The following is a 14046-nucleotide window of genomic DNA, read 5'->3' as shown; positions in this document are numbered from 1 at the left end:
GGGAGATCATCGCTGGATCGCCAGGAGAAGGTAAGAGACAGCGCTGCACGCTCTGCACAGCTACCCCCAGCGTGACTCGGGGATACCGATAGTAGCCTAAAAAATCCAGCCAGAGTCACGCTCGGGGATACCGCCAGGGAGGTTAAAAGTCAGCAGCAACAGTATTTGTAGCTTCTGACTTTTCATTTTTTGTTGGCGGGGGGGGGCTGTAACTCCTCTTTAAGGCAGTTCTGAAGGCAAAAGGGGGTCCCACTCGATACTAATGTAGCACCCTTTCAGGTAGGTGCTAGGCAAACTATAAAGGGGGGCCTTGTCTGCTTATCAGATGGGCCTTGATTGTTCAGCTAGGCTGTCATGTGTTCCCAGGTTTGCTTGTTGAGTTTGGGGAGTCTCCCCACTGTGTCCAATGGGGGGCTCTCATTGGACAGTTGAGGAAACCTGACCATAGCACACCAGGGCTTGTATCTATCCCAGAGGGCAGGCAGAATATGCCGCAATGCACCCTGGGAGAGAATATAAGTCTGAAGGGAGCACATGTACCTAAAAAGGTGGCCGGTGAGTGTATATACACACAAATGTTTTAAACTGAATGGACTATTTTTACAAGATAAGGGTTCACATGGCTTCGATAGTGATGCATTATTTAATTTCCAACTCTCCTTAAGTCTAGGTTCACACAGGCGGGTTTGAAATCAACATTTTCAATCCGACTTCAGGGGGCGATTTCACAGACATCTGTGGGGACCCAAAGTCACCAAAAGTAGTGCAGAAACTACTTTTGGGAACCAGTGCAGCGCCGCAAAGTGAACGGCGCAACGATTCTGACAGTGCCATTGCCGGCAATAGGCTCCGATGTGATGACATAGGCATGTCAATTGCGCCCAATGTGAATGATGAGACTGCACTGATGGGCACTGATAGGGACTGATAGGATGCACTGATGGGCGTTGGTGGGCACTGATGAGGCTGCACTAATAGGTGACACTGGTGAGGAGGCACTAATGAGTATTGATTGGCAAAACTGGTGGGCACTATTGGGACTGCACTGACAATCAAATCTCTAATAATCAGTGCTCTGATTATTAGTGCCAATGTCCCTTTAACATAAGCCAGTTATCGGCAGTGGCAGCTGGTGCTCAAAATTTTTTGGGGGGGGGGCAAAAAGAAAAATGTAATAGGTATTGCTTCGCGTCAAAAAACGCAGTAAAAAATTGCGTGACTTTGAAGTCATGGTACAGGCGTGGCACTGGTGATGGTATAGGCATGGCATAGGTGATGGTACAGGCATGGCACAGGTGATGGTACAGGAGATGGTATAGGCATGGCACAGATATGGTATAGGAATGGCACAGATATGGTACAGGAGATGGTATATGCCCCCTTTCAATGCAGTGACCAGCGTACATGCCCCCTTTCAATGCAGAGACCAGCGTACATGCCCCCTTTCAATGCAGAGACCAGCGTGCGTGCCCCCTTTAATGCAGAGATCAGCGTGCGTGCCCCCTTCAATGCAATGAATATTGTGCTGTGCCCCCTTCAATGCAATGAACACTGTGCTATGCCCCCTTCAATGCAATAAACACTGTGCTGTGCCCCCTTCAATGCAATAAACACTGTGCTGTGCCCCCTTCAATGCAATAAACACTGTGCTGTGCCCCTTCAATGCAATGAACACTGTGCTGTGCCCCCACAATGCAGAGTTAAGTGTGCACGCCCCCTTCAATGCAACTGTGCTGTGCCCCCTTCAATGCAATGAACACTGTTCCGTGCCCCCATCAATGCAGAGTTCAGCGCGCGAGCCCCTTTCAATGCAGAGCGACACAGCATTGTCCCCAATCACTGCAGAGCACCACAGCATTGTCCCCAATCACTGCAGAGCGCCACAGCATTGTCCCCAATGATTGCAGAGTGCCACAGCATTGTCCCCCAATGATTGCAGAGTGCCACAGCATTGTCCCCTATGATTGCAGTGTGCCACATCATTGTCCCCAATGACTGCAGAGTGCCCACAGCATTGTCCCCCAATGATTGCAGAGTGCCACAGCATTGTACCCCAATGATTGCAGAGTGCCCACAGCATTGTACCCCAATGATTGCAGAGTGCCACAGCATTGTCCCCCAATGATTGCAGAGTGCCACAGCATTGTACCCCAATGATTGCAGAGCGCCACAGCATTGTACCCCAATGATTGCAGAGTGCCCACAGCATTGTACCCCAATGATTGCAGAGTGCCCACAGCATTGTACCCCGATGATTGCAGAGTGCCCACAGCATTGTACCCCAATAAATGCAGAGTGCCCACAGCATTGTACCCCAATGATTGCAGAGTGCCCAAAGCATTGTACCCCAATGATTGCAGAGTGCCCACAGCATTGTACCCCAATAAATGCAGAGTGCCCACAGCATTGTACCCCAATGATTGCAGAGTGCCCAAAGCATTGTACCCCAATGATTGCAGAGTGCCACAGCATTGTCCCCCAATGATTGCAGAGTGCCACAGCATTGTCCCCTATGATTGCAGAGTGTCACAGCATTGTCCCCAATGATTGCAGAGTGCCCACAGCATTGTCCCCCAATGATTGCAGAGTGCCACAGCATTGTACCCCAATGATTGCAGAGTGCCCACAGCATTGTACCCCAATGATTGCAGAGTGCCCACAGCATTGTACCCCAATGATTGCAGAGTGCCACAGCATTGTCCCCCAATGATTGCAGAGCGCCACAGCATTGTACCCCAATGATTGCAGAGCGCCACAGCATTGTACCCCAATGATTGCAGAGTGCCCACAGCATTGTACCCCAATGATTGCAGAGTGCCCATAGCATTGTACCCCAATAAATGCAGAGTGCCCACAGCATTGTACCCCAATGATTGCAGAGTGCCCAAAGCATTGTACCCCAATGATTGCAGAGTGCCCACAGCATTGTACCCCAATGATTGCAGAGTGCCACAGCATTGTACCCCAATGATTACAGAGTGCCCACAGCATTGTACCCTTATGATTGCAGAGTGCCACAGCATTGTACCCCAATGATTGCAGAGTGCCACAGCATTGTACCCCAATGATTGCAGAGTGCCCACAGCATTGTCCCCCAATCAATGCAGAGACCAGCGTGCGTGCTCCCTTCAACCCAATGCACTTACCTGGCGGCGGCTCGGCTATCAGCGGCGGCTTCTCCCCTCCTCGATCCTTCGTCCTCTTCTGCGGCGGCGGGAAGGTGAGCGGCTTCTCCCTCGTCCTCTTCTGCGGCGGGATCCGGCGGGAAGGTGAGCGGCGGTGACTGTGAGTGCCCGACGCACGCACCGGCACCGCCCCCATTGCGACGTCAGCGATCGGATGTCCTGGATGATGATTGGTCCAGGCTGGAGACTGGACCAATCACAGCCAGGATATCACGAAGGTGGGGGTGGCCAAGCGCTCTTTCCTGCGCCCAGGTTACGCCCCCAGAAGGTAGCCAATCGGCGCCTCTTCTGGGTCGTAAACCCCACCCCCCCTTTAGCCACCACATAGGCCGGCGAACCGTTTTTTTTTCTATAACTTTATTGTTCTTTTTTGTCATTTTTTTTTTTGCACGGGCCGCCACTGGTTATCGGCTTTCCTTTCCTCATGCTGTCAGTGTGAGGAAAGGAATGCCTTTAACCGGCTTGTGTTTACATCATGATCAGCTGTGATTGGACACAGCTGATCACATGGTAAAGAGCTGATGATTGGCTCTTTATCCCTGATCTGTGATCACTTGTGTCCAGGGATCACAGTTTACAGAGTGCACCGCCCACACACTGCAGCTAACAGGCCGTGCTGTAGCTGTCATTCAGCTATAGCGTGGTCAGTGAGTGGCTAAGCACTTTCTGCAGGTTACCTAATCACAGAGTATGTGTAATCCTTGCCTATGTTCCAGTTTAGGCTGGTGCTATGATGACCATTGCCCAAGGTTATCTGTTTCAGGGTGGCTACTTTTCCTTGCAGCGTCCTATAGAGTCACCTTTGCATGCAGGGACTAGAGTTTTGTCTCTCTACCCTTTGAGCATCAATAGAAATACATACTGTAGCCCCATAGCCTAGGATGGCAAGGCACTCTCCCGTTCCTCCCTCCTCCTCCCCCACTCTAATAGGCTGGTTGGAGACTGCACTGCCCAGTGTTAACTCTTTTGTTTGAAGATTAAAAGTTCAGGGAAGCAGCACTAAGAGAGCAAGAGCCAGCAACATTGAAAGTTGTAAACTGTGTTAGTGTATGAATGTTAGCAAATAGTTTACTGGAGAATGTTTATTTTATTGTGCTCTATGTGTTAAACTAAAAAAAAACACTCTGTGCCTAATACTTCCTAAAGTGTTAATAAGCCCACAACAGTAAAATCACTGTGTAGACGCAGTAAAGCATGCTTGTTATACTCACTGTGGAACATAAGGGATTAATCCTCTACATTGTGTAGAAAGGCAGTTTGATCCTGTCTTCTCTAATCCTCCCCTTCTTTTACTGTCCCCAATCCATCTCCTGATAGTACAGAGCCCTGGGGATGCTCTGCACGTGCTCGGTTTGGTGTGTATTGCTAGAGAGATTTTTTTTAGTTTTTTATGGGACAGTGCATGTGATCGGCACCTGGCCAATCAGCACTGTCCAGGCAGAGGGTCGGTGGTCATGCAGCCTCATAGGACAGCCAGAAGAGAATGAAAACTCCTCCTACTAGCTTTACCCAGTGCTCTGCCGGACACTGATAGAAGTCACAAGACAGCTGTATACTGCTGATGAGAAAAGGTATTTAGCAGTTTATATTTACTAAAAAAATTGCATTTCCATGTTCTGTGTACTGTGAGAGGCCAGATAAAGGGAATGCAGGCTCCTGGGTTTTACTAATACTTTAAGGCTGGGTTCACATTTGCGCTTGTGGGAACACGCAAAATTGTGCAGTTTTCCTGCAACACACAAAAACATGCATCACCTTTGCAAATGCACAGCAGTGTAATTGATTCCTAATTAATTTGTAATGGCAACCCCACGCATCTTGCTACTATGTGTACGCTTGTGTGTGCCAAAGTGTATGGTTACAAAGTACCATGCGTTTTGGTGCATTGCGATTTTCTAAAAGGGTCTCATGCACTTCTTTAGTGTGTTTTTCTTGCATAGGGATGTGGTGCAGCATTATGTGGCAGGCAGTGAGCACACATAGGTAAAGTTTGGCAATCACAATATATTGTATAAAAGTTCAAAAGTACAAAAAGGCCCGGAGGGGGGAGTCACACTAGTCCGGAGCCACTTCCAACTGTACCAACCGTGCAACAGTGTTTTTAATACTAAGAGATGCCGACAGCACCTGCCGCAAGGAACAGAATGTGGCCTGGCTAGTCCACACCTAAATTGGATCTTTCTAAAGAGGTAGATGTACTGTAGTCCCTGCACTGTCCCTTCTCCTCCTGAACCCTTCCCTGTCTCTAAGGACAGTCCCTGACAAATGGGGGAACCTGTCCCTATGCTAGCAACTTGCAATAGAGCGCCAAGCCCGGGACCTGGAATCTTTACTAGACTCTGCATGACCCAGCATGGCCGCCAAAGTCACGCGGGGTGCCAGCATCCAGTCAGGTAGCTGCCCCCTTGTGACTAGGGAAATCATAGAGGAACCAAGTTCCTTTCAACTTGATCCCTCATCTGCACTGAGCGCCACCTGCAGGGGAGAATACAGACTGCACCCTCCTACTGGTAAGCCCATTAAAATTAATGGGCTGCCCTAAACGCAATGCATGGAAACATGCAAAAACCTAAGCACATTTAATCACACCTGCATAAGTGTGAATGGAGCTTTAAGTAATGCTTATAGGCCCTGTCCCTTCTCCAGCTTTTGATTGGACAGCATAATCTTTTCATTACTCTGCGCTCCCCTCCTATCAGCATGCCTAATGCATTGAGCTGATTGGCTCCTTGTGCTGCTTCTCCCAATGCCAGTTTGAGCTCTGCTGCACTGGGTGTGCAAGCGGCTGATACCACATTAAATTTAGGTAATTACACTGCCTGTAATAATAAAAAATAAAATTATTTATGTATGAATGAATACAGAGCTGCATAATGTGTGTATTTTATATCTGCCTGAAGTTCAGCTTTAAAGGATAGACAGTACACAGCGACAATCAGAACTGTGCTAAAAGAGGCCCAGAAAGTGGAGGTTCCAGAATGCCATTAGCCGGGATGATGAGGTTAATGACTGTGTCAAGCAGGGAAGCTCATGCACTGCCTAGAACACGGTCTGTTCTGTGAGCTTCCCACGGCACCCTCCTCTGGAAATTCACATCCTTCAAACACTTGCTGGCTTCTGGAACCACAACAATTTATTTTTATATACATATCTTTTTTTTTATACTGATATTAATCTGATCTGAATTTCCACAGCAAACCTAAGAAGCTTTCTCCCATTTTTGTGAAGTGGAGGAAATGATTCACTGCCTTTGGAAGTAGAGTATGCCAAGTTGCAGGCACTTTGCTATAAAAGGAGTCTGGGGTGTGCGGGAGGGGGAGAGGGGCTGCAGGCTCCTCCTGTTGGGATCACAGGGTTCTGCTCCTTTGGGAAGCAGTGTCTGATCTGCACAGCTTCGGCCAGGGGGTCTCACTCCTCCCCCAGGGAGTTCCCACACTGCAGGCGGAAGCAGAGGAATCCTCTCTCCAGCAAGGAGGTATCAGACATGGGGTCATCTCCCCTATTACTGGACTCATCTTAACACCCCATCAATCATATTATCTCAGCATCAGACACATGCATCACATTACAGACATCCACATGTGTGTTATCATCACCCTCTGTGTTTTTACTACTATACCTGTATACTGACATCACTGCACCTGTATACTGACATCATTGCACCTGTATACTGACATCACTGCACCTGTATACTGACATCACTGCACCTGTATACTGACATCACTGTATCTGTATACTGACATCATTGCACCTGTATACTGACATCACTGCACCTGTATACTGACATCACTGCACCTGTATGTTGACATCACTGTATCTGTATACTAACATCATTGTACCTGTATACTGACATCACTGCACCTGTATATTGACATCACTAAACCTGTATGTTGACATCACTGTATCTGTATACTAACATCATTGTACCTGTATACTGACATTACTGCACCTGTATACTGACAATAATGACACCACTGTACCTGTAAACTGACATTACTGCACCTGTGTATTGACAATAATGACATTACTGCACCTGTATACTGACAATAATGACACCACTGTACCTGTAAACTGCTATCACTGCACCTGTATGTTGACATCACTGTATCTGTATACTAACATCATTGTACCTGTATACTGACAGTACTGCACCTCTATACTGACATTACTGCACCTGTATACTGGCAATAATGACATCACTGCATCTGTGTACTGATAATGTAGACATCACAGCACCTGTGTACTGACATTACTGCATCTCTGTACTGACATTACTGCACACTGACATTACTGCACCTGTGTACTGACATTACTACATACTGACATTACTGCACATGTGTACTGACATTACTGCATCTGTGTCTGTGTACTGACATTACTGCACCTGTGTACTGACATTACTGCACCTGTGTACTGACATTACTGCACCTGTGTACTGACATTACTGGCATCACTGCACCTGTGTACTGACATCACTGCACCTGTATACTGGCATTACTGCACCTGTGTCTGTGTACTGACATTACTGCACCTGTGTACTGACATTACTGCATACTGACATTACTGCACCTGTGTACTGACATTACTGCACCTGTGTCTGTGTACTGACATTACTGCACCTGTGTACTGACATTACTGCACCTGTGTCTGTGTACTGACATTACTGCACCTGTGTACTGACATTACTGGCATCACTGCACCTGTGTACTGACATCACTGCACCTGTATACTGACATCACTACACCAGTGTACTGACATCACTGCACCTGTATACTGACATCACTACACCTGTGTACTGACATCACTGCACCTGTGTACTGACATCACTGCATGTGTGTACGGACATTACTGCACCTGTGTCTGTGTACTGACATTGCTGCACCTGTGTACTGACATCACTGCACCTGTGTCTGTGTACTGACATCACTGCACCTGTGTCTGTGTACTGACATCACTGCACCTGTGTCGGTGTACTGACATTGCTGCACCTGTGTACTGACATCACTGCACATGTGTACTGACATCACTGCACCTGTGTCTGTGTACTGATATTGCTGCACCTGTGTACTGACAATACTGACATCACTGTACCTGTGTACTGACATTACTGCACCTGTATACTGACAATAATGATACAACTGCACCTGTATACTCACATCACTGCACCTGTGTATTGACAATAATGACATCACTACACCTGTATGCTGACATCACTGTATCTGTATACTTACATTAATGCAACTGTATACTGACATTAATGCAACTGTATACTGACATCACTGCACCTGTATACTGGCAATACAGACATTACTGCACCTATATACTGACAATAATGACATCACTGCAACTGTATAATGACATTCCTGACATCACTGCATCTGTGTGTTGACATTACAGCACCTGTGTACTGACATTACAGCACCTGTGTACTGACATTACTGCACCTATGTACTGACATTACAGCACCTATGTACTGACATTACAGCACCTGTGTACTGACATTACTGCACCTGTGTACTGACATTACTGCACCTGTGTACTGACATTACTGCACCTGTGTCTGTGTACTGACATTACTACACATGTGTGCTGACATTACTGACAACACTGCACTTGTGTGCTGACATCACTGCACTTGTGTTCTGATATCACTGCACCTGTGTGCTAACATCACTGCACCTGTGTCTGTGTGCTGACATTACTGCTCCTGTATACTGACATGACTGCATCTGTGTACTGACAATGATGACATCACTGCACCTGTATACTGATAATAATGACATCACTGCACCTGTGTACTGACATTACTGCATCTGTGTACTTACATCACTGCACCTGTATACTGACATTACTGCATCTGTGTACTGACAATAATGACATCACAGCACCTGTATACTACTATAATGACATCACTGCCCCTGTGTGCTGACATTAGTGCACCTGTGTATTAACAATAATGACATCACTGCACCTGTGAACTGACAATAATGACATCACTGCACCTGTATACTGACATTACTACAGCTGTATACTGACATCCCTGCACCTGTATACTGACATTAATGCATGTGTATATTGATAATACTGACATCGCTGCACCTGTATACTGACAATGACATCATTGCATCTGTATACTGACAATAATGACATCACTGCACCTATATACTGACATTACTGCACCTGTATACGGAAAATACTGACATCAATTCATCTGTATAATGACATCACTGCACCTGTATACTGACATTACTGTGCCAGTTTACTAACAATACTGCACCTATATACAAAATTACACTGCCTGTTTACTGAGATCACTACACTTGTATACACAATGACATGTGTATTCTGACATCCCTGCACCTGTATGTAAACTGTACATGCATACTGATGTCACTGTATCTGTAGATAAAGCTGCACCTGTATACATCACTGTGCCTTTAAACATAACTATATCTTTATTACTGACATACCTTTTTTATGTATATTGATATCGCTGCACCTGTATACATAATTACCCTCATATAATTACACTGCACCTATATATCAGCATCAATGTACCTGTATACACGACTGCTCCTGTATATACAACTGTATCTGTATACTGACATCACTGCACCTGTGTATTGATATTACTATGTCTGTTTACGTACATCACTGCATCTGTATACATAATTACACCTGTATACTGACATAATTGTACATGTTTACTGACATCACTGCACCAATTTTGTATATTAACATCTTTGTACCTGTATACTGACATCACTGTGCTTGTATACATAAATGTATCTGTGTCCTGACATCACTGTACCTGTATACATAGCTGCACCTATACTGTTTAGAAAATGACATCTGTATACTAACATAAATGTACCTGTATACTGACATCACTGTACCTGTATACATAACTGCACCTATACTGTATACAAAATTACACCTGTATACTAACATAAATGTACCTGTATACTGACATCACTGTACCTGTATACATAACTGCACCTATACTGTATACAAAATTACACCTGTATACTAACATAAATGTACCTGTATACTGACATCACTGTACCTGTATGCATAACTGCATCTGTTTACTGACATTGCTGTACCTGAATACATAACTGCATCTGTTTACTGACATCACTGTACCTGTATGCATAACTGCATCTGTTTACTGACATTGCTGTACCTGAATACATAACTGCATCTGTTTACTGACATCACTGTACCTGTATGCATAACTGCATCTGTTTACTGACATCACTGTACCTGTATACATAACTGCATCTGTTTACTGACATCACTGTACCTGTATGCATAACTGCATCTGTTTACTGACATTGCTGTACCTAAATACATAACTACACCTATACGGTTTATTGAAATCACTGTACCTGTATGCATAACTGCATCTGTATACTGACATCACTGTACCTGGGCACTGTAATCATTGCATCTGTATACTGACATCACTTTCTCTACATGCTAACATAAATGTACTTACATAGTGAGACTACAATACTTACATGCTGGCATAATCCTACTTATATGAGAACATAATAATATGCACATGCTGACTTAGTCATACTTACATGATGACATCATCATACCTACTTTTTGACATCAACTTACCTACATGCTAACATTACAATACCTACATGCGGATGTTACTATGCCTACATTCTGGCATCACAATATCTACATGCCGCCATCACCTTTCCTACAAGCTGACATCACTATTCCTAAATACTGGCATCGCCTTTCTTACATGCAGACCTTTTTAAGCTTACATGATGGCATCACCTTTCCTACATGCTGGTATCATCATAACTACACCTTAAGATAACCATACCAACATGCTGACATAATCATACCTACAAGCTGATATCATACCTAGTCCATAAGATAACTATACCTACATGCTGATGTCACCTTCTCTACATGCTGACATCATCATACCTACATAATGACATGATGACATCACAAAACCTACATGCTGACATCAACCTTTGTACATGCTATTATTACAATACCTACATGCAGAAGTTAATATATCTACATACTGGTATCACAATATCTAGATGCTGATATTACCTAACCTACAAGCTGACAACATAATACACTATATTGTTAAAAGTATTGGGACACCTGCCTTTACACGCACAAACTTTAATGGGATCCCAGTCTTAGTCGTAGGGTTCAATATTGAGTTGGCCCACCCTTTGCAGCTTTAACAGCTTCAACTTTTCTGGGAAGGCTGTCCACAAGATTTAGGAGTGTGTCTATGGGAATGTTTAACCATTCTTCCAAGAGGACATTTGTGAGGTCAGGCACTGATGTTGGAGAGAAGGCCTGGCTTGCAGTCTCCACTGTATTTCATCCCAAAGGTGTTCTATCGGGTTGAGGTGCAGGCCAGTCAAGTTCCTCCACCCCAAACCTGCTCATCCATGTCTGTATGGACCTTGCTTTGTGTACTGGTGTGCAGTCATGTTGGAACAGGAAGGGGCCATCCCCAAACTCTTCCCACAAAGTTGGGAGCATGAAATTGTCCAAAATGTCTTGGTATGCTGACGCCTTAGGAGTTCCCTTCACTTGAACTAAGGGTTCAAGAGCAACTCCTGAAAAACAACCCCACACCATAATTAGGGATCGACCACTTATCGGCAACACCGTATGTTGTTCTGCCTTCTAAGACCACCTCCCACGCCTCGGACAGCCTCGTGTGCAGCCAGCTGCAGTCCGGTCACGGTGCTCACGGTGCCAGACATCCACCCACAGGCCCTGGGCTCAGACACCCACCACAGGGTGCCAGTCATCTGACCCACAACAGAAAAGGGTGCCAGGCCAGCATCCAGCCACCCACCACACAGGGTGCCAGCAGCCAGCCACCCACCCCACAACAGGCTTCCAGCAAACCAGCCACCCAGATGACACCAAGCCAGCCACCCGCCACCGTGACCACACAGTGTTCCATCAAGCCAACCACCCACAACAGGCCAGGGTGAGTGACCCCAAGCCAGCCACCCACCACAGTGTTCCAGCAAGACAGACACCCACCCACCCACCCACCACAGTGTTCCAGCAAGCCAGCCACCCATCACAGTGTTCCAGCAAGCCAGACACCCACAACAGGGTGACCCCAAGCCAGCCACCCACCACAGTGTGTGTTCCAGCAAGCCAGCCACCCACAACAGGGTGACACCAAGCCAGCCACCCACCCACCACAGGGTTCCAGCAAGCCAGACACCCACCACAGTTTTCCAGCAAGTCTGCCATCCACAACAGGGTGACACCAAGCCAGCCACCCACCACAGTGTTTCAGCAAGCCAGCCACCACCAACAGGGTGACACCAAGCCAGCCACCCACAATAGGGTGACACCAAGCCAGCTACCCACTCACCACAGTGTTCCAGCAAGCCAGCCACCCACCACAGTGTTCCAGCAAGCCAGCCACCCACAACAGGGTGACACCAAGCCAAACCACAGTGTTCCAAGCAAGCCAGCAACCACAACAGGGTGACCCCAAGCCAGCCACACTGCCAGGCGTCAGCCACAGACCCACAACAGGGTGCCAGCCAGCCACCCAAAATGCCAGGCGTCAGCCACTGACCCGCAACAGGGTGACAGCAGCCAGCCACCCCACAATAGGGTGCCAGCAAGCAAGCCACCCACACTAAATAGGTGTGAAAACACTGCGCTAACCAAAAATATTAATAACAAGCCGCTAGCACATCCAACTGACAAAAAGTGGTACAAAGAAAAAATAGAAATAATAAGTGCACCACTAGAAGATAATTGACATGTGAGATCCAAAATAGTGAGAAAAAAATGGATCAATAAATAAACCACATAAATGTTCCATATAACTGTGAAAATGTTGTGAGTCTATATAAAGTAAGTCCATAGAAATGAATAAACCATATATGGAGGGAGTCCAACCAGCAGCGTGTAAGTTCTGTCAGTGGTATAGGGATCAAACAGCTAAAAACTGATGCAGGTGATGACACTTCTTAATAGTAATGATATGCGCTTACCACAATGTGTGGACTTACAATACCTTACGGCAGGTAAGTCAAACAAGCCAGTAGAGATCAATGTGATAAAAATGAAGGACTGATATCATCTCGTTCTCCTTGTTGTGTGTTCCCGATCAACCAGCAGAGGGAGATCTCTCATTGATCAAGGATATATGATCCACCCAAAAAGAAGAAAAATATATAGTGTAATACTGCCAGAAAAGCATATATATCGCTCTAAATGACAGATGGAGGGTTCAAGTATAATGAAGTGTATTCACTCAGGAATCCAAAAAAGGAAAAAACACGAAGAGTGATAGAAGGAACCGTCACCATACATTTAATGTATGTACCAGATATATAATCACAAATGCTATAAAGCACGCAGAAAGACTTCAACTGAGAAGATCTTCATAGGGGAGGGGACATTAAAATCCATCCAGGAAAGCTGTGCAGACTGAGACGGAGCCCATAATCCAACTTGAAGTGGAGTTCCACCCTAAAATGTAACTTCGGTCCATCTTCTTGCTCCGGGTCACCTGAAAAACAAATGGATAATCGCAATTTTTTTTTTTTTTTTACTTACCTTGTTTTAGAAGATAATATACTTACCTTACTTCCTCTTCCTCCCTCGGCGGCCACGGCGAGTCGTCACTTCCTGGCTTGCAATGATTCCTGGGAGCTGAACGTCATCGCTCCCAGGAATCAATTCGCCTGCACCGGCCCCAATGTCAGTTCCGGTGCAGGCGCGTCATATCTTGCTAAACAGCTTCTGGGCATGCCCAGAAGCTGTGCAGGGATGATGCTGCAGCCCCCGGAAGTGACGGCGGGGCCGGTGCAGTGCATCG

At 46.1% G+C, this 14046-nt stretch overlaps 1 protein-coding gene across 1 annotated transcript in view; it reads left to right on the top strand.

Moving 5' to 3' along the window:
• Positions 1-6516: 6516 nt before the first annotated feature.
• Positions 6517-14046, top strand: part of LOC309565741 (uncharacterized protein) — an 88074-nt gene continuing 80544 nt past the window's right edge. The window contains exon 1 of the mRNA XM_082270721.1: positions 6517-6660. The gene's annotated coding sequence lies outside the window, so the exon portion shown is untranslated. The remainder of the gene's footprint in view (positions 6661-14046) is intronic.

Source organism: Pelophylax lessonae (assembly GCF_965119305.1).
Source record: "Pelophylax lessonae genome assembly, chromosome: 10".
Taxonomy (NCBI): domain Eukaryota; kingdom Metazoa; phylum Chordata; class Amphibia; order Anura; family Ranidae; genus Pelophylax; species Pelophylax lessonae.
The sequence above is the reverse complement of the archived record's forward strand: the minus strand, read 5'-3'. Positions and strand labels throughout refer to the sequence as shown.